Genomic DNA, 21,005 nt, shown 5'->3' on the forward strand with positions numbered 1-21,005 from the left:
GTCCCACCATTCAACCCGCCTGAATTACACTTCTGTGAAAACAGAAAGGTCCTTTTAAGAGTTCCTGTAACCATGTTACACAAAGGAGAAAAGCAATAACGCCGTCACACACCACCTGAGGTCTTTGCACCGCAGGCTTCAGGCGAGGGAGGACTGCATCAATCCCCCACCCTGACGTCACAGGAGAGCCATTACACAGACTAATTATGGAATCAATAAGCTGGGAGCACATGTTCGTGTTTCCAGAGTGTTCTTTTATGGCGCCTGATCAGGAGGCGCAGCCGCCTCATGTCCGCCTGCTGTAATAATGGTGACGTCCACAGGGAGACTCCATCCATAGTTATATACAGTCTATGGGACTGACTTCAAGGAGACGCCCTCAAGTGGCTATTTGTGGAACTGCACTTCTGGCTTCATTGAAAACAATGCGACATCCAGAACGGGTTTCTGATGATTATGTTGAAGCAGACTGTGTGAGGAAGCTCCAGGCAGACAGGAATGGTGCACAGAGTGGTGAAGAAGGGAACGTCATGACGTGCAGGGTTAAAAAGGAACGTTTGTTCTCTTCACGGGTTAACCAGGGAGTGAGCAGAGACGGCCTGCTGCAGATGAAGAGCTTCCTGATACACATGAGTACCTCTGATAATTAGGTGTTGCTCTAAAGTAATGCTGAGGCAACCAGATGGTCGTGTGTGAAACAGTCCATCAATCAATAACACTGCTGCATCCCTAAAAGCAAAAGGTTTGTTGTTTGAGTGATTAGTTTGTGGGTAAAAGAAGCATGTTTGTACTCAAACCATCAGCCTTAATTCAACCAATCAGATTTGTTCTTGCTGTTGTCCCCATCGACTGTGATCACTCTAGTGGTCACAGTCGATAATGCTGGTCTAGTGTGACACAACTGCACATGAAATGTTGATCTCATGTTTTTTAAGAATCCAACATCTCTACAAACCAGGTAGTGGTCAGAAAACCAAAAAATGATGGTTCAACATGGGACTTAAACAAACTGAAGACCTCCTCTGTATGTGGACTGTTGTCATTTGCCTGTGGCGGCCATGTTTGTTGAATTTTTTGCATTGTTGTGTTCTGTTGTTTCACACAAGCAGCAATCTTTCTGCTGCAGTTCCTCGAGTGTCCACTCGAGGGTGGTTCATATTTGTATTTGAGAATTTAGCTGCGCATAAATTGAGAAATTGTAGGTTTTCTATGTTTCGTGCCACTTTCTGGCTTCATACAGAACCACAGATGTAGGAGAATGTGTCTCCTTAATAATACGATACAACCAGTCAAGTCGTCTCTTTCAACTTTCTGCTCAGATTAATTAATAACATCGACTGGGCTGCAGAAAAGATCGTATCCTCTCTGCCTTTGTTTCACAGCCCTTGCTGCAGACAGGCAGAGGTATAAAATTACAGTCATGTCATTTGCCTTCCTGTCTTATATTTAGCTCTTTACAAAGCACCAGGGGAGAAAAGGAGCTTAATTGGCTGCAATTATCATCACACTCGCTGTTATTTGCAGCCACAGTGGAGGTGTACTTGTCATTAGTACCGGGTTCAGTCTGATGCAGCGTTTTTAGCTCTGTGATGTATGGAGACAGGCAGGACTAAAAAACAGAAGCACTTTGCTGGAAGCTTTGTGGAACAGCAGAAAACAAAGCTCCGTCCAAGTAAAAGGGAAAAAGTCCTTATTGACCCCTGGAGCATTTTGTCGGACAGTGAAGAGGCAATCAGTCCCCTTTGTTTCTTAGTTTCCTATTACCTGCGGAGCGGTGGAAGAAGGCACCGGAGGGCAATCACTTAGACGAGTTCCAACACGCACACAAACAGAACAGAGAAGAAGAAACTAGGCCGAGACGCACACACGGAGCTGGGGGCGCTTCATTTAAGGTGGCCAGTGTTTGAGGAAGTCTTTTCTGCATTTGATGATCTACACGGAGTGGCAGGTGGATAAAAGGGGCAGTGGAGTGGGTGGATTTGGCCGGGCATGTGCACGGGTTGGCACATGCCACAGAGGAGGCTGTGTGTGTGGCGGCGAGCCAGCCCCGGCCACGGTACCTGAATACACAAGGATGCACACACACAACAACAACAAACAGGCTGGACCTCTGCGGACTGTTTCTGCACGGATGGTCACACTGCAGCATCACTTACCTATGGCTGGTTTATTTATAACACAACAACATCAGAGACAAGAGTCTATATATATTTATACAAAGCATTTGAAATGGACCTGAAGCAGAACCCCAGCAGACATGTGTGTTAGTACCATGTGTACACTTTGTTGTTGTGTTGACTGTTTTTTTCTTGTGATAAACAGTTAGAAAATCCAAACAAACAACAACCAGACAAGCTGTTTAAAAGCTGCAGTTCCTCAAGTGTCCACTTGAGGTCGACTTGAGTGATCTCAGCGGTTGAAATGTCCAACCTTACAGCAGAAATAAACCTGTTCACACCCTGATATAAACGTGTTTACGTTGTTTATTCTTGGGTTCAGCTGTGTCATACCTTTTCCAGCCTTCAGCACCACCTCGGGGGTCTTCAGAGTTCGCCTGCAGGGGGCGATGTGAGCAATGTGCATAGATGCAAAAGAGGTCGGTGCTATGAGCTAAAGACCAACTCTTGCATCTTTGGGCCATCAATGAACATGATTGACAAGAAGTTACAATTTTAGACTTTATTTGGAAAAATAAATCTGTGCAGCGCTATTTTAGATGACTCACCTCCCCACCTAGTGGTTCAAAGTAGTATTACTCTTGTCACAGTTCTAGCTGAGACAGCAAAAATCTTGTAGCAACATGCTAATTGGCTTTTTTGAATCTACCTTTTTTAAGCAGATGGCAGAATGGCAACAGAAAGACTTCCATATTTACACACATTATATTTATATATATATTTTTATTTATTTACATTTATACATTTTCCTTTAGACATATGCATGCCCATCATTTCTAGGATTACATCTAACCACTGGAGCACCTTTTGTGAATCAGTGCCACATTTTTTGAGCTAAAAACAAAATTAAACCATTAAAACATGTGAAATGTAAAAGCTTAAATGTATAGTTACTCCTCTTGGTGGCTGCTAAGCAGAGATGTGTCGTTCCAGTTGGATTACCTCATATTTCCATGCGTGACGAATCCCTCTCGCTCTGTCACACTGGGATCAGGAGGACGTCATCATAAGATCAACCTTAAAGTCGGGGTGAAAGAGGACGTCATCACCGGATGTAAAGGGTTAATGTCAGGATACAAGCTGCACAGCGAGTTTATTTTTAACAGCAGTGCATGACACATAGCTGCTTGAACATTCAAGCGTCTGTAAATGCGGCGTGTCTCACATCCACACACTCATTTACAGCCCAGGTTTTTATGGTAAATGTCCTTGTACCACTTCTGTCAGCTGTCTCCCTGCTGCTGCTGCTGCATGACACGCCACAGCCGCTCCGAAAATGTTGACAAGAGCTGGAGGGGAATACTGATGTGGCCCCCAAAAGGACCACACACACACACACACACACACACACACGCGCGCACACACACAGTAATAACAGTTCGTTTTAAAAACTCATCATCTCCTGTGTCTGCATCAGGGAAGCAGACAGCCATCACCACAGATGACTCAGAAACAAGTTCTCTGAATATGCTCCCGTCGGCCGCACACTGCGCTTGAAGACTTTCATCAAGAGTCGTCATTACCTTTCACAGGTAGAGGCCGAACGTGCCCCGGCTGCAGCCTCAATAAGTATCTTAAGCTGCTACTTTACTTTCTGCTGCTTTAAAATGCACTCTCCATGTCTGCTTGGTTTGTGTGGATTATTCAATAAAATGGTGGAGATTATTATTTTGCTTTTGTAGTCACCCTCAAGTGGCCAATTGAGGAACTGCAGTTTTGAACACGTTTGCACTGGCTCCATTTATTGTCCCCTGAGGTCGCTGCTTGGTTTCACCCTTCCTGACTGTCCTCAGATGGCACTGTTGATGCCAACATATTGTTGTGCTTTGGCCATGTGCTAACAGTTTAATACTGTATTCTTTGACTTGTCTTTAGAGTTAGCCTCTAGTGGCCAGTGGAGGAACTGCAGTTAACATGTTGGAGTAATTTCTCAGTCCTGAAAGTTTATGCTGCAACAAAACATAAAGTTCTTATCAAAAACTGATTTACTGTCAGGTAAACTTCAGAGTTCCTCTGTCAAACTGTCAACATCAGTATGGAAGAACAGCAAGATTTAAAAAGCTATAAGCCTGCTGCCAGGCTGAGATGAATGTATGTATGAGCTGCTGTTCAGCTGCCTCAAAAACAACCTCAGTAAAGTAGTTTCAGGTAAAGTGAGCTGCATCAAAATAACCAGGCTGGAAAAGTCCTTTGAACAGATGATGAATGAGGGGGTGGGGGGATGTGTCTTCTTCACCACTTGGAGCTGCTCTTCACATTTCAAACACGGCTCGGGGTAAAATTAATATCCTCAGCCTCATGAATGGAGCCCAGACTTGTCAGTTTTATCAGCTTCAGAGATGCAAGACGAACGAGCTGGGCGGCATCCGAGGTGTTCAGAGGGTTAAATATTCTGCTTCACAGCAGTCAGTGTGAGGGCGGCAGCAGAAACAATTAAACATGCTGCATATTCATTTTCATTCTGATCCTGATTTCTTTCTGAGCCTCTCTTGTTCGTCCTCGGGCTTTGTTCTCTCTCTCTCTCTCACTGGCTTTTGATCTATAAGGGTTAAACTGCTGTGAGCTCCAGCTCCGTCCCTGCACTTCGCCTGAATGGTGAACACATCGATGAGAAGGGTTGGTTGTTTTTTCCTTATGAACATATATTAATTTCACCAGGTCTGGTTTCTGCACTTACAGTGAGGGCAGCTGTCGGATGATTAAGCATTAAATGAGCATTTTTTATATTTACATAATTGATTTCAATTTTTTGTGAAGAAATGATCATACAAAAGATTATTTACCAAATGTATTATACAGTATACGTCTCCTACTGTTCCAGAAGATGTTTGGACTACTGAAGGCGTTTGTGTAATTAGCATGCCACACCACATGGGGGCAGTAAGATGAATTGGACACAGGTGTGCAGTCTGTTGCGTTTGCTTCTTCTCACCTGCTGTTTGAATCAGCAAATGGATGAATAACTCAGAAGAGTTTGGAGCGGTCGGGTCATCCTGAAACACATCAATTCATAAAAAGAGGCTGGAGACATTTTACAAGGAAAACCACTCCTGACACTTGTATGGATGGTAGAGGAGGTCTGGGATGTAACCAAACATGGGAGCCAAAAAATGGCTTCAGTTACCCTGGTGGCTAATTTTTCTTTTAATTTTTGATGTGAGTATATTGTCCTATTGTTATTGCAGTGATTACCCATGCTGCCTGAAGTCGGTGCTGCCAGTCTTTTTTGTTTGTCTGCATGTTCCACCTCCATCTCCTGGATCTGCTTCCCTCCATCTGGCGCTGTCCCTTTTAGCTCAGCTTCTCAGCAGACTCGGATGAAGTGCCATCTGTACAGTAGAAACCAGGCAGGCAGGAACTCCTTTGTGTGGTTTGTGGCCAAGGATCATCTCCATTTCAGCCACCAAGCAGGCTTTTTGCTCTGCGGTGTCCTCTTTCAGCATCCAGGGCGCTCTGAAGGCCGAGGCAGCTGCTGCAGAGCTGTGACCCCGTGCAGCGCTGCGACGCCTCACAGCCTGCAGCAGACGGAAACATCAGGGTTTCATTCATTTACAGGCAACATTTGATTCTCACACATGCAGAGAACTGCTCATGGGGCTCATATTAGACACTTAAATGTTAAATACACATGCAGCAGATTCTTTAATTAGAACCCACAAACTACAGCTGCACCTTCTAAGCATCCAACTACAGACCTACACCAGGCAGCTCCCTGTCCCTGTGAGAGGTCATGCTGCTCATTTTACATACCCATAATATAAGTAGGGATGTCCCGATCAGGTTTTTTTGCGATCATTTGTGCTCTCTTGGCTGTCGCGGGGCACATAAATGTAACCATAATGACTTCTGCCTGTTCTTGCTTCACCAAACTGTCCATAAAACATTGCCGCACACTACAAATACCTCAGCCACCCCAGACTGATACATTTCAAAGGAAACGGCTCATCCAAGTCTCGAACCCAGAAACCTCCCAGGACCCTGTGAGATGAGTTAACTTTGACAGCCCTAATACATATATATCTGAGTCGTGATCGGGAGGTAACGTCCGATTCTGATCAAGTCTAAAACCATGTAATTGGGCCCGATTTCCGATCACGTGATTGGATCGGGACATCACTAAATATAACTTAAAATGCAACATTCACACTCCAAGATCTATGATAATTGACTCATTTTTATAGCCACCCTCGAGTGGTCATTTGAGGAACTGCAGATTTAGCCTCAGTGTATCTCTCAAGTGTAAAACTCTCATTCATCCAGGGCATGTTAAATCTGAGACCTAGCTCTTAGCTTATTAGCTTTCATCCTCAGCTTTTATTGTGAAATGGTGCACCAGTGTAGCTTCAGAGTCTCATTATAAAGAGGAAAAACATTTATCTGTTGCCTTTAGACCAACGACAGGTCCGTCACATACTGTCACTACAGCAGAACTCACTGCTCTGTACCTCTTGTCCAGGAACATTTGGCCATATGTTAGCAACTGATTTTTTTATTAAGGTATGTATCTTAGGAAGAAGGCACTAGACATGCTAACATGCTAACACATGGTTTTAGGGCTAACTCCTGTGGTGCTCTGAGGAATCCAGTTTATGTAACATTTCCTCCTATAATGGCTAAAACGATGAATTATTGAGAGTACTGGCAGCTATTCTGAGCTGATCCTCCGCTATAAACAAGATTGAAAAAACCTTCGTATGCACAGTGTGGATCCAGGATAAGAGGAGATATTTCAGAGAACATCGTGGGAACTTGTTGTGAGAAAAACACACCAGTGACCTCAATATGCAGCGGAGAACCTGCCAGATTCGCCAGAAACAACACTATCTGTTCATGCCATACTTAACTAGCACCATCGCCTGGAGTAAAATAAGAAGCCAGATGTCTCCTTCTTCCAGTAACAAGCTGTAAACACTGATGTTTAAAGAAGAAAAAACACAACATCAGCGCCCACACCTTCACTAATGACTCCGAACAAACCTGACACAGACAGAGACGTGATGAGACGCAGGTTTTTTATTATATTCTGGGGGTTTTTCAGCGATGTGCACTGTAGACAATTACCTCCAGTCAGGCTAGCGATGGACAGAGTGGCGGGATGTGCTGCTAACAAGGCGTGTAACAGCAGAGAAAGTGCTGCAGAGCACACAGCACACACCTCCACCCTCCACCGCTCTCTGCTGTGTGTGGATGCTGCATCTTCTGTAATGACCTGAGAGTATTTTTCCAAAAACATATATGAATCCAAAAAACTGTGAGAAAGGCCTCCGTCTGTGCAGTCACCAGGAGACTGAGCGCGCTTTCACTCATTATTAATGCAGAGGGGGATTTGGGGGAGTTTAGCTGAGTTTTACATCCAAAGCTTTTAATTAATTTTATTTTTAACCACAGTGCTCGAGGCTTCGATGGAAGAAGAAAATCCGTATCTATGCCCAGATTTTCGTTAACTCCCAGTACAGCAGCTGGAAGAGTTTCCTCTTCAGAAACCACACCACGTTGAACTGGATGTTTAAAATGCAGCCGTCACTGATATTTACCCTCGTTTTGTTTCGTCCCAAATAACCAGTGAAGAAATGAAAGCCTGAGTGAGGCGGCATGGCTCTGAGCCCTCACACCATATGCCAAGCTCCCCGAGCATATGCTGTATGAAGCTGGAAGGTTCCTGCAGCTCGGCGTTAGAGGGTTTGTTCCACCAGGAACAGGTGACCTCAGTGATTTAACTGTAGAAGAGATCCTTCATTTACTGTGGCTCATTTGTGTCTTAAATTTATGCCAATTGCCTCAAGGGTAGCCAGAAAATGCAGTGACCGTATTCACCAGGATTCTAAGAATCCTTCATCTTGACCTAAAAACTAATCTTAAAAGTGATTTCAGATGATTCTCAGAGCGACTCTGAGGGAGCAGCAGACTCCTTTAGTGAGGAGGCGTGGTCGATGAATGTGATTGGTTGACAGAAAAACATGACATCACGTTGCTAATAATGTAAACATCATGCTAATGTGGGCGAGAGTTGCACACTGAAGCAAGGCACCCAGGTCCAGAAATATGGGTCATAACTCCCACTGGGGAAAGTTCTAGAAGGCAGATAAAGAATCCTGCTGTATGGATGATGGAACTCTGACGTGATGATGGAGCTCAGCTGGAATCATGTGGCTGAGGAACCTCATCACGGCTTCTTCTCGGTGGAGTTCTGAAGGCGCGCTGACACAGACGCAGCTCATGGCGCCACGAGATAAAGGAATGGTGTTTCTTTTGTAGTCGCTGCCTTGCTTCGAGCACTCATCGCATTGCATTGATGTGTTTCCACATGTTTCTGCACATCTGGCTACAGAACAGCAGTCTGCCACTCTGAGACTGGGCTTAGCTGAGGGGGGGTTGGCAGGCGCTGCCTCTGACAAACACACTGTTTAAAGCTTCAGCAGATTAGCCGCACCGCAGCCGCCTGCTGCCAGGCGCCGATATGACCGCTGCCGCGTTCACAGCAGCTCCTCTCAGAGGAGGCGCCGTGACGGGCAGGTGTGTTTATTCCAGCTGAGGACTGTGGGGGCGTCTGTTAGAGCCGAGCAGCGGGTGGAGACGGAGGTGAGGCCCTCTGGCGATGCCTCCACCCAAAGGCAATCTCATTTTAAAAGGTTCTCATTACCCCGAGCCGCCGCAATCAGGTGTGCTGTAAATCCTTGGGATCCAATTTATTCTGCAGCCAGCTGACAAGGAGACTCCACACCAGCTAATAACACTCCAGGATTCCAACCAGACACACACAGACACACACACACACACACACACACACACACACAGACACACACACACACACACACACACACACACACACACACACACACACACACACACACACACACAGACACACACACACACACACACACACACACACACAGACACACACACACACACAGACACACACAGACACACAGACACACACAGACACACACAGACACACACAGACTCACACAGACACACACACAGACACACACAGACACACACACAGACACACACAGACACACACACAGACACACAGACACACACACAGACACACACACACACACACACACACACACACACAGACACACACACACAGACACACACACAGACACACACAGACACACACACAGACACACAGACACACAGACACACACAGACACACAGACACACACAGACACACAAAGACATACACACAGACACACACACACACAGACACACACAGACTCACACAGACACACACACAGACACACACACACAGACACACACAGACACACACACAGACACACACACACACAGACACAGACACACACAGACACACACACACACAGACACACAGACACACACAGACACACACACACAGACACAGACACACACACAGACTCACACAGACACACACAGACACACACAAACACGCAGACACACACAGACACACACAGACTCACACAGACACACACACACACACACACAGACACACACAGACACACACAGACTCACACAGACACACACACAGACACACCCAGACTCACACAGACACACACACAGACACACAGACACACACACACAGACACACACAGACACACACACAGACACACACAGACTCACACAGACACACACAGACACACACACACAGACACAGACACACACACAGACACACACAGACTCACACAGACACACACACAGACACACACACACAGACACACACACAGACACACAGACTCACACAGACACACACACAGACACACACAGATTACAAACGCTGACACAGGAGAAGTATCACACATCAAATGAATTAAGATGAGCTGAGTGTCGTCTTCATTATCTGGACAGTTAATTCCTCACTGAAGAAGCACATCATATCATCTGGTCTACTTTTAGAGAAGTATTTCATCTCTGTAAAATTAGCGTCAACACGACTACCCACTAAGGTGGTAAGGCCGTGTGTGACGTCAGAAAAGCGTGACAGTCGCCCGTCCGCCTGGCAGACACGACGAGACTCAGGGAATGAGACGCAGCTAGGCCATTCAAAGCTGAGCGTGAGGATTTGATGAGGACTGTCAGCCAGAGAGGCGGAAGGGTCGCCATCATTTCATAGGGGCACCACAGAAGAAGAAAGGCGGGGTGGAGTCCCCAGACTTCACAGGAAACCATACATTTGTCTTGAATTACTGTGGCACACACGGTATGTTCAGTAGTGTTTATTTTACAGACACTGCTGTTGTCTCTTTGAGCATTTTCAATTTCATCAGAATCAGAAATCTTTCATTCAGGTGCTCCATGTATACTAAAAAAACAGGTCAGAAATATAAAATAAGGTAAAGTAGTAAGAGTAGAATAAAAATAAAACCTAATAAATTCTAAACACTAATAAACATTCAAGTTAAATCCAGGCAAGTGAAGACTGAAGTCATATATAATACAAGTTATACTACAATAAATCCAATATGGAAATAATTAACAACGTGACCACTTCTCTCTGTCATTAGCTCGTTAGCCTGCTTTTGCACCACAGGCCCTGCAGAGCTGCCAGCCTGGCATCAGACACTTATCTACCTGCTGATCAACTTTAAATCTCTTGAATATGAAGCATATGATTTTCTGCCTCATTCTGTATCGTGTGAACAGATTGAAGGACGGCGAGGAGGCGCAGACGGAAGATGATAAACCATCAGATAAATCAGAGGAGAGGAAGTGTGTGTGTGTGTGTGTGTGTGTGAGCCTCCCACACCTGACACGGTTAATCATGATGATGTCCATAAATAGCCTGGTGTTAGTCAGTTCACACTGCCTCAGTGTTCTGCGTGGACGACACCGCTGTGACTCCATAACACAAATCAGCCGTGGTTCATGTGTCTGAGGGCAAAGTTAACACACTGAGGCCTGTTAGGCTTCTTGAAGACCTGCTGCTGCTGCATCTTCATCCTCTGTGAGGAGCAAGAAAAACAAAGCAGGGGTTCATCTTCAGTGTTTTTAGATTTTAGATTTTAGATAATCATGTCAGGCATCACTGTCATTCCCTCCACTTGTCTATATTTATGCTTACTTAGCACCTTACATCTCCATATTGTATCCATGTATCATATATTGTGCTCATACTGCGTACTGTACTCTGATTTTTGGATTATAGTGACACTTATACTCTGTACTTAACTGCATTTAATGTAACTTGATACCTCTGGCACAAGAATTTCCTTCGGGATTAATAAAGTTTTATCTTATCTTATCTTATCTTATCTTATCTTATCTTTTTGCAGTGTGCAGATCAGTATGAGCCCATCGTGGGCTGTTACACCTCAAACACAGACACAGTGAACACAGATTGGAGGCTTTGATTCTCCTCGGCCTCACTTCATTCACACACAGCACAGCTCCATAGTATGATTATTTCATGCAGAGGTCCATTCTTCAATATTTGATGGTCCTTGAAGGTTCCACTGATCAAAAGAATCCAGCTGGTTTTCCAAGTTATACAACTCCATGTTTACAACAAGTCATATCTGAGAATAAAACTGCAACTGTGTAATAATCTATATGAATAATTACTGATCAATAGATGTGTAACCTGGATCAAACCGTTATCATCAGTTCCTGCAGCTGAGCCCCTTTAGTGCTTCTACACTTATTGTTATCAGTGGTGATGTTTGTGAGTCGGTGTCACTGTCTGTTTATTTGATCAGATTTTGGTGCGAGTGGATGGACGGCGGCAGGCTGTGCAGATGTCCCACAGGTCTGAGTCTGTGGGTCCGGCTGTCCTCAGAGACGCCCTCCTGGGAAGTCTGGCTGAGAAAACAATAAGTAAGCGGAGCTCTAATTGTTTCGGAGGCTGTCGGGTTTTATGAGCCCTCCTCACCTCGGAGCCGCTCGTTAGAAACCAGCCTCTTAACTTCAGACACAGAACCAGCTCTTATCCAATGAGAGCAGCAAGGCTTTGACTACTGTGAGGCAGAATGTTTTCTTATACTCTGAAGTGTTATAATGAAGCTCTGCAGGAATGTACAGCTCCTCCGCCGGCTTCTCCATTAAAAACACTGAACATTTCTGCAGCAGAGGATTCTGTCTGTTCTCTCACAGAGTCCATCCCCACAGACCGCCAAGTTAAACTTTCATAGCCCGGTCTCTAATGATTGATTTTTATATAACCCACTGCTTTTAGTGACATTAAGATTTAAGTTTAGGCTGCTGTGACAGACATGGTGACAACAAGGCTGTCCTGTTCCAAAGGTTCCTTCAAACATGGCCGACAGATGATGATGATGATGATGATGATGATGATGATGATGATGATGATGATGATGATGACAGGTGCACCGGGAGGCCCCTCTATGGCCTCATGTATCCCAGGAATCAAAGCTTGCTAACTACACTCTAGCAGATGAGAGCCAATCCTTCCAATGGAAACATCAACTGCAGGTTGCTAGGCAACAGCGAACAGGAGGTCTTCCACAGACCAGGCTGTCCCACTAAACAACTGCTGGTGCTGTGAGGGTGACGTCTTTGGTCTGTAGACCCTGGGGATGCAGCTCCTTAACTTGGACACAAAATGGCCCCATACCGTGCAGATTCCCGTTCCAAGATGGCGTCTTCCTCCAATATGCCAGATAGAGCAAGCCAGATATTTTCTCCTCCTTTGTTTCTTCTCTTGCGTTTTCTTCCTGCAGTGTGGGTGTGTCCTTTTGGTGGGACCTCCTGGGCGGCTACCTTCCTCTTCCCTGCTCACACCTGTGTGCGATCAGCTAGCTGCTGAGGATAAGAGGCTCAGCTCTCCTGTGCTCCCTCGGCAGTTCGCTCCATCAGCCGTTGGTGCTGGTACCTGTTTCTACGTAGTGCTTCCTGTAGTTTTCCTGAGCTTTGCTAGCTTTGTTTTTTCCTCTGCCCTCAGCCAGCGTGAGTTTCCTGCTTCCACGATCGCCCGCCCCCCTAAACCCGCTCGTGCTCCCCCTCTTTGTCCATATTTGGAGTTATTTGATGACTGTGATGCTGCCAACATGGCGGCGGTCATCACGCCAACGGAGCCTCCCACCGAGCCTCAAAACGGCTCTTCAGAAACAAACGGGTGACGTCACGGAAGCTCTGTCCATAGTTTTCAATGGAGCCAGCCCTCTTACCTCCTGTCTGTCTTCTCTAAGAGTTCACTCTCTGTTTGCTGCTCAGGAGACGCTGCCGACTGTTAAATGAATCTTTTGACGTTAGTTTCTCGCCTGTTCTTCTGTGTTTGGGTTAAACCCAGCAGTTTGTGGAGGATCCACAGACTGTAACATAATTCCAGTCTGCAGGGTGTCTTCACTGCACCTGGGTGTAAACTGTAGTTACCCACATGCTGCTGGAAGTGTTCTATTCTCTTGACTTCCCCGTGGTCTCATCACTTTTAAAACCTCTTCACTTATTCTTTTTATTTCCAGGCAGATGTTTTATCTCCCGTCACATGGTGACAGTCACGCCGGCTGCTGAAAGTCTTTAAGAATCATCTTGGCACATCTCCCCCCGTGGAAAAACTCAGCTGACTCGGCTTCTTTATTAAAATTTCAACCTCCAAATATTTATACAACTACATGAGGATGCATGAATCACTGATCTGTGCCGAGAATAACAGAGTGAAGGAAAAATAGAAGCATGAGGGGATAAGCCTCCATCCTTCCATTTATGTTGTGTCTAAATCCCACTGATGGTATGAAGGAGAGAATAATCTGCAGAATAATAGTAACGGTGAGGAGGACAAGAGGAGACAGGAGCAGATTTAAAGATGGGCTGTGTTACATAAAGAGGAAATAGGTCAGGGAAGAGGGAATCAGCAGCATGAATCTCTCCTCAGAGCACCACGCATATAGTAAAAATATCAAATAAGCAGATTCCCAAAGCAGAATTATGAATTCATGAAGCTGGAGGTTGTTTTGACAAAGCAGCCGAGGCTGAAATACTCTGCGACTGTGAGCCGCAGCACAGCCAGAAGCACAGCAAACCTTTAATTGCATTAAATATTCAGATGTAGTCACATCAGCTCTCTTCAGCCGAACTGTGACAGAGAAACAGTATAAACCTCTCCCAGCATGCCGGGATCAAAGGTGATGCATTCAGGCGTCGTTTTTATTTACAGCAGTTTGACAGCTGTCAGCCCTTTGAACGCCTCTTATTCTCACAAATGTGTGTCAGAGCCAGATGATTGTTTCTTTCTGTTCAATGTATTTTAAATACTTGATGAACTATGTGGACAAAAGTATGTGGACACCCAGCCAGCAGGGTCCCCATGTTTCTGGTCCCCTGTCCAGCCCGTTAAGCATGTGTCTAATCTGACGAAGGGTAATCAGATCAGATTTCTTTGTGCTGACAAACACACAGAAACATCTCAGAAATCCTCAGTATCTGCTCTAAAGCTGCAAAAAGGAGTCGATGGATGACTGCACATGGTGTCCATTTACTTTTGATCATAATGTGCATCCTTTAGAATTCATTAAAACTCTTGAATCACTGTTGTTATGTAACATATTTACACAGAGAGAGTGTGCCTGAAAATAAAATGTCTGAGAACTGATCTGTGTCTCATATTCTGGGCCCTGATGATCCATCCTGTGGTGTAAAAAGAAAGTTCCCATTGCCTCATATTAAAACCAAGTTTCTCTTCTAGCGCTTTGGCAGCTGTAGGTGGGGAGTGTGTGTTTAACGTCATGTCACGTTGTGTCTAGAGGGATGATCATCGTGAAAATTAGCTTAGTAAGCCTGGTGGATAAATAAAGAAATGAACCATCATCTCAGCACGGCGCGCAGCCTTCGTCAGGAGGGATGATGGGATCAGGAGTCGTCACAGGCTGCTGTGAGCTCCTCACTAAAACCAGGTGACCTCACAGACGGAGCTTTACTGAAAAGTGTCCCGGAACCTGCCCCCTCTGACTGGTGGGGAGAGATTCATCTCAAGACCTTGTTGTGCGGCGCCGTGAACTTTGTTGTGATCTGTTTGTGTTTGTGCCTGTGGTCATGGTTGCTTTGGTATCATTTAATTTACTTTGAACTGTATGGGTGAGAGGACACTTTTGTATTCTGCTCTTTCACAGCAGAGGGTTAGAGACGTCACCCTGCTTTCTTTTATTTGTCAGGAGCTGTTTTATGTTCACCCATAAGTTCTTCTTTCAATAACATGTCTTTCTATTGGAAAATACTGAGCGCTGAATAAGATAAGAAGATTCAACGTTTATGTCATGCTCAGGTTTCCCTTTTGCGTGGACGTATTGGCAGTGTTGGCCCATGGAAGCATAGCTAAGATGATATCTGTTCCAGCGCACACACTCCTAACTCCATGTCTGCGGTTATAGCAGAGTTTGTGAAAGTTTGTGCAGCAGAAATGGTCACAGTGTCCAGGAAAGGCTGCAGCTTGTCCTGCTCATAGGACTCCTGAGGCAGCAAAAGAGGCCGTTAACCTGTTAATGATCAGATTTGCTCATGTGGTTATGAATAAAGGGGAGAACATGTGTTGTGGTTGGTCAGACAATGGTTAGGTGAAATAACCTCCTGGTGGCGTCAGAGATAAACTCAGCTCTCCGTGTGTCCTCCTTATCTGATGTGTCCGTCCTGGACAAAAAGTTCAATAGCTCAGCAAAGAAAGGGTTAAAAGCTGCAAACACACACACACAGAGTGCATAAATACATCACACAGCTCCATGACGCTGCTGCTCGGTGGGTCTCCTCCCTCAAGGGTGGACATGAAGCAATCTGAGTGGAGGAGCCCGAGTGAGATGTTAATGTTGAGGGTGGGCGAGGAGAAGAATGGCTGGCAGGTCTATGAACCTCTTTACACACACACACACACACACACACACACACACACACACACTGCAGCTGCTGAGACACTCAGAGGGAGGTGTTTTTGTTTCTGCATCCTCAGCCACACGACTCTTATTTATTGATTGTTACAAGCACGCCGCTGCCTGTTTAACTCGTGGAACAGATGTGAGTGTGTGTTCACAACATCTGGACTCACAAATCTGTGTCGTGTAATTAGCTGGATTATGTGACAGAAACATCTGAGGCCGTGTGTCCTGGGAGCTCATTTAAATTTAATTTATGCTTCCAAACTCAATCACACAATACGACACCACTCACATCTGTCTGCAGCTGCTGCCTCCACCTCCTGTTCTGCAGGGGGCGCTCTCAGGGCACCTTAAAGCCCAGGAAACAGGAAGAGAAATGTTTGTTGAGGTGGAGAACCAAAGAGGGGATGTGAGGTGAGCTGCCAGCTCATGTGGGTGTACAGGAGGAACCCTCTGGGAGCAGCTGGGGAGGCTGTTCTTAATATGCACACTTATTAAACCTGGAAGACTGGAAGAATATGAAGAGGCTGATTCAGTACCTACACTGGATTATATAACAGAACATGATTATTTACTGAACTGGACAATAAACTTACGGAAACAGCAACATGCTATAGAAGCGTCTCATCTGCCATAAACTAAAGAAGAAGAAGAAGAAGAAGAAGAAGAAGAAGAAGAAGAAGAAGAAGAAGGTCTCTGGTGGTTGTTGGTGGAGCTTTGGATAACACTTAGCATTCTTAGCAGCTACCACAGAATTAGCATCTGGCTGAGCCTGGTCTACAAGGAGAACATGCTGGAGGATCATTGATCCTAAAACGAAGGACCACCGTCAGACGAAGGAGTGATTGTCGGAGCAGCCGTCGGTGAGTCGTCCCTTTGGGTCTTTGCTGCTTGTTTTGTGATTTGACTTTACTTCCTGAAGGCGACTATTTTATTTGTGCCTACATGTGCGACCACTGTGGGACAAAGTAAAGGGGATACTGAAGTATTTGCATGTCTGTACACGGCAGATTAACCCTGCACATCAGCCAAATACTCACTGAGTTTCTGTCAGTAGTTCACTTCTGGTCATTTGTGAGTGCATCATCATCATCAGTGTGGGAGCTGCAGGTTTACAGGCTGCGTGTTTGCCTGTCCAAAGGAAGACGTAGGATCCCAGACTGACAGCCAGATGACTTGTGAAGCCGGTTCTGGTTCAGATTCTGAATGTGCTGTCGTTACAGTGTGTGCAGTAAAAACGGACTGTTTGTCCGTGGAGAAGAGTTTAAAAAGCGGCTCCAGAGGAATGCTGGTACATCCTCAACAACTTCCTCTTCAAACTGGAACCATGCCTGATATTATCAGAATTAAATATCAATGAGAAAAACAGATGCTGCTAGCATAGCTGTTTAACATTAGCATTCGAGATCTGTCCACACGGAGAAAAGCAAAGGTTCGTTGTCGTATCCACACAGACCTGGTGCTTTGACGACCTCGGCCTGTCACGTGACATGCTCCTGTGGGATGGGCTCAGGCCCGGCGTCCTCGTGTGAACCAGCCTCTCTTCTCTTTCTCCATATCCACAGTTTGAACTTATTTTACCCACTCACACATGACACCAGCCTGCACCACTGACCTCATATCCAACCTGAACAATTGATGTCATTGTGCACAAAAACATTCACATGATGTCAGCCCCAAACAGCTGATTATATCAGCAAATCTGCAAGAAATGAACATCATGCTTCCCTCATTTGAACTGATGGCAGTAAGTCGGTCACAGTCCTTTTAGATTTTGGCTAAATTAAAGAGAAATCATGTGTATAGACTGAATATTATCCTGCTTAATACACATAATACTCGCCTCCATTGTGTCCTGTTGCCCTTCTCTGCTCTGTATCACAGACCTTTACAGGACAGAGAACACTCAGAGCAAACCCAGCAGGATGAGAAGAGGCTGGATGGATCTGTGTCGCTCCCCTGACGAGTTTTCCACTTAATGATGAAATCACAGCAGCTGCCCCTGAGTTACAGAATCCACCAAGGACGGAGCTGCACAGCGTGAACACACACCGAGCTGCTTTGGGGCTTTAAACGACATTTATTTTCAACGGCAATGGAACAAAAGGCATGTGATGAAGTCATCGCCTAAATGTGCAGATTCCACATGTTTACCAGCCTGGAACAAAATGCTCATGGCTTCTGTATGTTCTATTTTTAAACCATGTTGGGATGTTTGATTTTTTACATATCATCCATCCTTGGACTGCGTCTTGTCCCTTTCCCTCAGGTTTCTGTTTGGAGTGAGCAGACATACAGCTGATGGTGTTAAATTGGCAAATAGGTGAACAAATCCAACTTTCACACCTGCTGCACTGCTTCATTTAACACGATTAACCAATGTTTAATTGTCTAAATCGCCTCTTTAAATCCACTTAATCCCCGTTTAAAGTGTGCGGCGCATCCTTCAGAGACTGGATGCAGTGAACCTGGACACAGATGGTTGTTTAAGAGCAGGGATGCTGCGGCGAGGCCTTGTTAATCCTAATTAGTGCCCTTCACTAATGAAGCCATTAGCTGTGTTGTGTAGCCGGAGGCTCGCTGCTACAGATGCTCCTGTTTTTTAGCTTCACAAGTGGCCTCTAATGGATGATGAATGCACTCTAAGCTGGCTAATAATGCTACTGCTGTGGATTATGTGCAGCTTGGTTGTTTTCACGAGCCTCATTAAACCGGAACACTCCTGCATGCAGCGCGTGCGGTCAGCGTATCCCTCCTGAATCCTTCGCCACAAATTGATTTTTCCATTAGCTGATACCTTTTACTTTGCAAGGACGCCTGTTAGCTCGTGTGAGGAAGGGTGACAGTTGGCCTGAAGGCTGAATAATCGACCCAGGAGCAGGGAAAATGCAAATGAATAAAAGACGATGTTGGCAGCGGATCTGTCCGTGCCGCATGAAAAGACGTGGGATGAATTATTTGGTAATCAAGCGTCATCGTGAAGTGGCTGAGAGAGTGCAGTTAAATCAGAGAGATGCATTATTAAATGATCTGTATGGAGCCTTGTCATGAACGATGTTTCCCCTGCTGCACTATAAAAAAACATCTAAAACTTTTATTTGGTCCCAGAAGAAAATGCAGAACTTACAAAGAAACACATTAAATTAATGACGAAGAGCCATTAACACTGTGACAGCCTTGATGCTCATTAATAGTGTTTAAAATAGTAACAGGGTTTTCTATAGTGTGGTCAACTTGTTGTTTTCCTTTGTGTTGTTTGTGTTGTTTTTTTACAGTGTTGTTATTTTTGGTTCCTTTTTAGTGTGTTTTACAGTGTTATCCTGTAAAAAAATCAAATCAAAATCAAACTGGTTTCCTATTGGTTGGTTTTGTATTGGTTGGTCAATGCACTCTTTTTTTTTACAGTGTGTTCATTGAAGATTTTTTCCATAGTGTTGCGCGTTTGGTGTATTTTTTTTACAGTGTTTATTTTTACACTGACACCCTCTCCTCCTTTATGGTTGGGTTTGTATCGTGTGGTCTTGTTTTACAGGGTTGATATTTTACAGTGTGGTCATTGAAGATTTTTCCAGTGTTGTGAGTTTGGTGTTTTTTACAGTGTTGTCAGTTTATAATGCTGTCAAGTGTTTTTTTATAGTGTGGTCAATATTTCTTTTTTGTTTCTCTATGAAATCAATCATGCAGACAGGCCAGTTAGCCATGTGGCCTCTCTGCTATGGCTAGCTTAAAGCTTTCTGTGGTTTTACGAAGAAAATATTGTGAATACGACAGAAAAAAGCTCCTGGGTAAAGTGGAACCTCAAATGTCCGCTCGAGCGTGGATCCAAAGTGAACCCTTCAGCAGAAATAAGCCGAGTGTGAGACATTAGGGGCGAACATTCACTGTCATCATGTGATGGTGTGATGTCTTTGTGTTGTTGGACCCTCTTCTTGTCTCCTTGTCTGAACCTTCACTCTTACACTTACACATCACCCTGAACTCACTCAGGTCCCACATGGAGGATCATCACTCCAGCTGTTGTCGTGCACAGATTGCTCTCTTCCTGCCCCGTCACTCAGAATGAAGTTCCATCAACCCCCCACCCCCACACACCTGTCTCTGGAAACGTCCCAGAGCAGTGAAGTGGATCTCTCAACAATCAGACCTGCGTGCTCCAATATTCAATTTCTTTGTATTGATTGCCTCCTCCTCCTCCTTCTCCTCCTCCTTCTCCTCCTCCTCCTCCTCCTCATCCTCTTCCTCTTCTTCTTCCTTTTACAAGTAATCACTGGCTGCAGGTGAAGGCGGGATGACGGCGCCTCCTGCATTCTGCATACAGATGAGATGTAGTCTGTCCATCTCCTGCTGGAAGTGCTAACCGGCCTCCGCACTGTAGCACAGATATGACTTTAATCATTGAACAGTGTGTCAAACTGCAGTTCCCCCGGCAGCCTCTAGGGGCTCCAAAAGTGAGACATTCCCCATAGACCGCCATAGATAAATTCCCTTTTTAGACAACTGTACAACTTAAATTGAGCATTAATACTACACATAAACGTCGTGTAACTTGAGTTTGATGCTGCCAACATGGCGGAGCTCAACACAGATGCTTTGTTATGCTTCACACAGAGGAGGAGGAGGAGGAGGAGGAGGAGGCTGTCCCTCCTGATGAAGCCTCTCCTGGTGGACCCCCTCTCTGTCCACCCTTTGCTCTGCTTCATTTTCTCCCTGACAGAGATAATGTTTTAAAAGTTGCTGTATGGGCGCTGACAGTCCCTCTCAGCTGGTAATCTCCATGATGAAAGCAGCTCAGACTCTGATGTGACACCGGATCCTGTAAAAAACGAAGCTTGTTAAAGAGGCTTCTCTTTGGGGAGCTCTGTTGAACAGCCTGGCTGTCCGCCAAGTGCATTTAAGATTCTGTCTGAGCGCCTTAACTTCAAAATCAGAGGCAGATCCGCCGCTCGCCCACCAATCACTGTCACATCCTGGCTCGCTTCTCGTTCCTGCCGCCCTCCTGGACGCAGTGTGATCACTGCCAGCGTCCGTTTTTACACAC

The sequence above is a fragment of the Parambassis ranga genome, chromosome 7 (genome assembly GCF_900634625.1).
Source record: "Parambassis ranga chromosome 7, fParRan2.1, whole genome shotgun sequence".
Lineage (NCBI taxonomy): Eukaryota > Metazoa > Chordata > Actinopteri > Ambassidae > Parambassis > Parambassis ranga.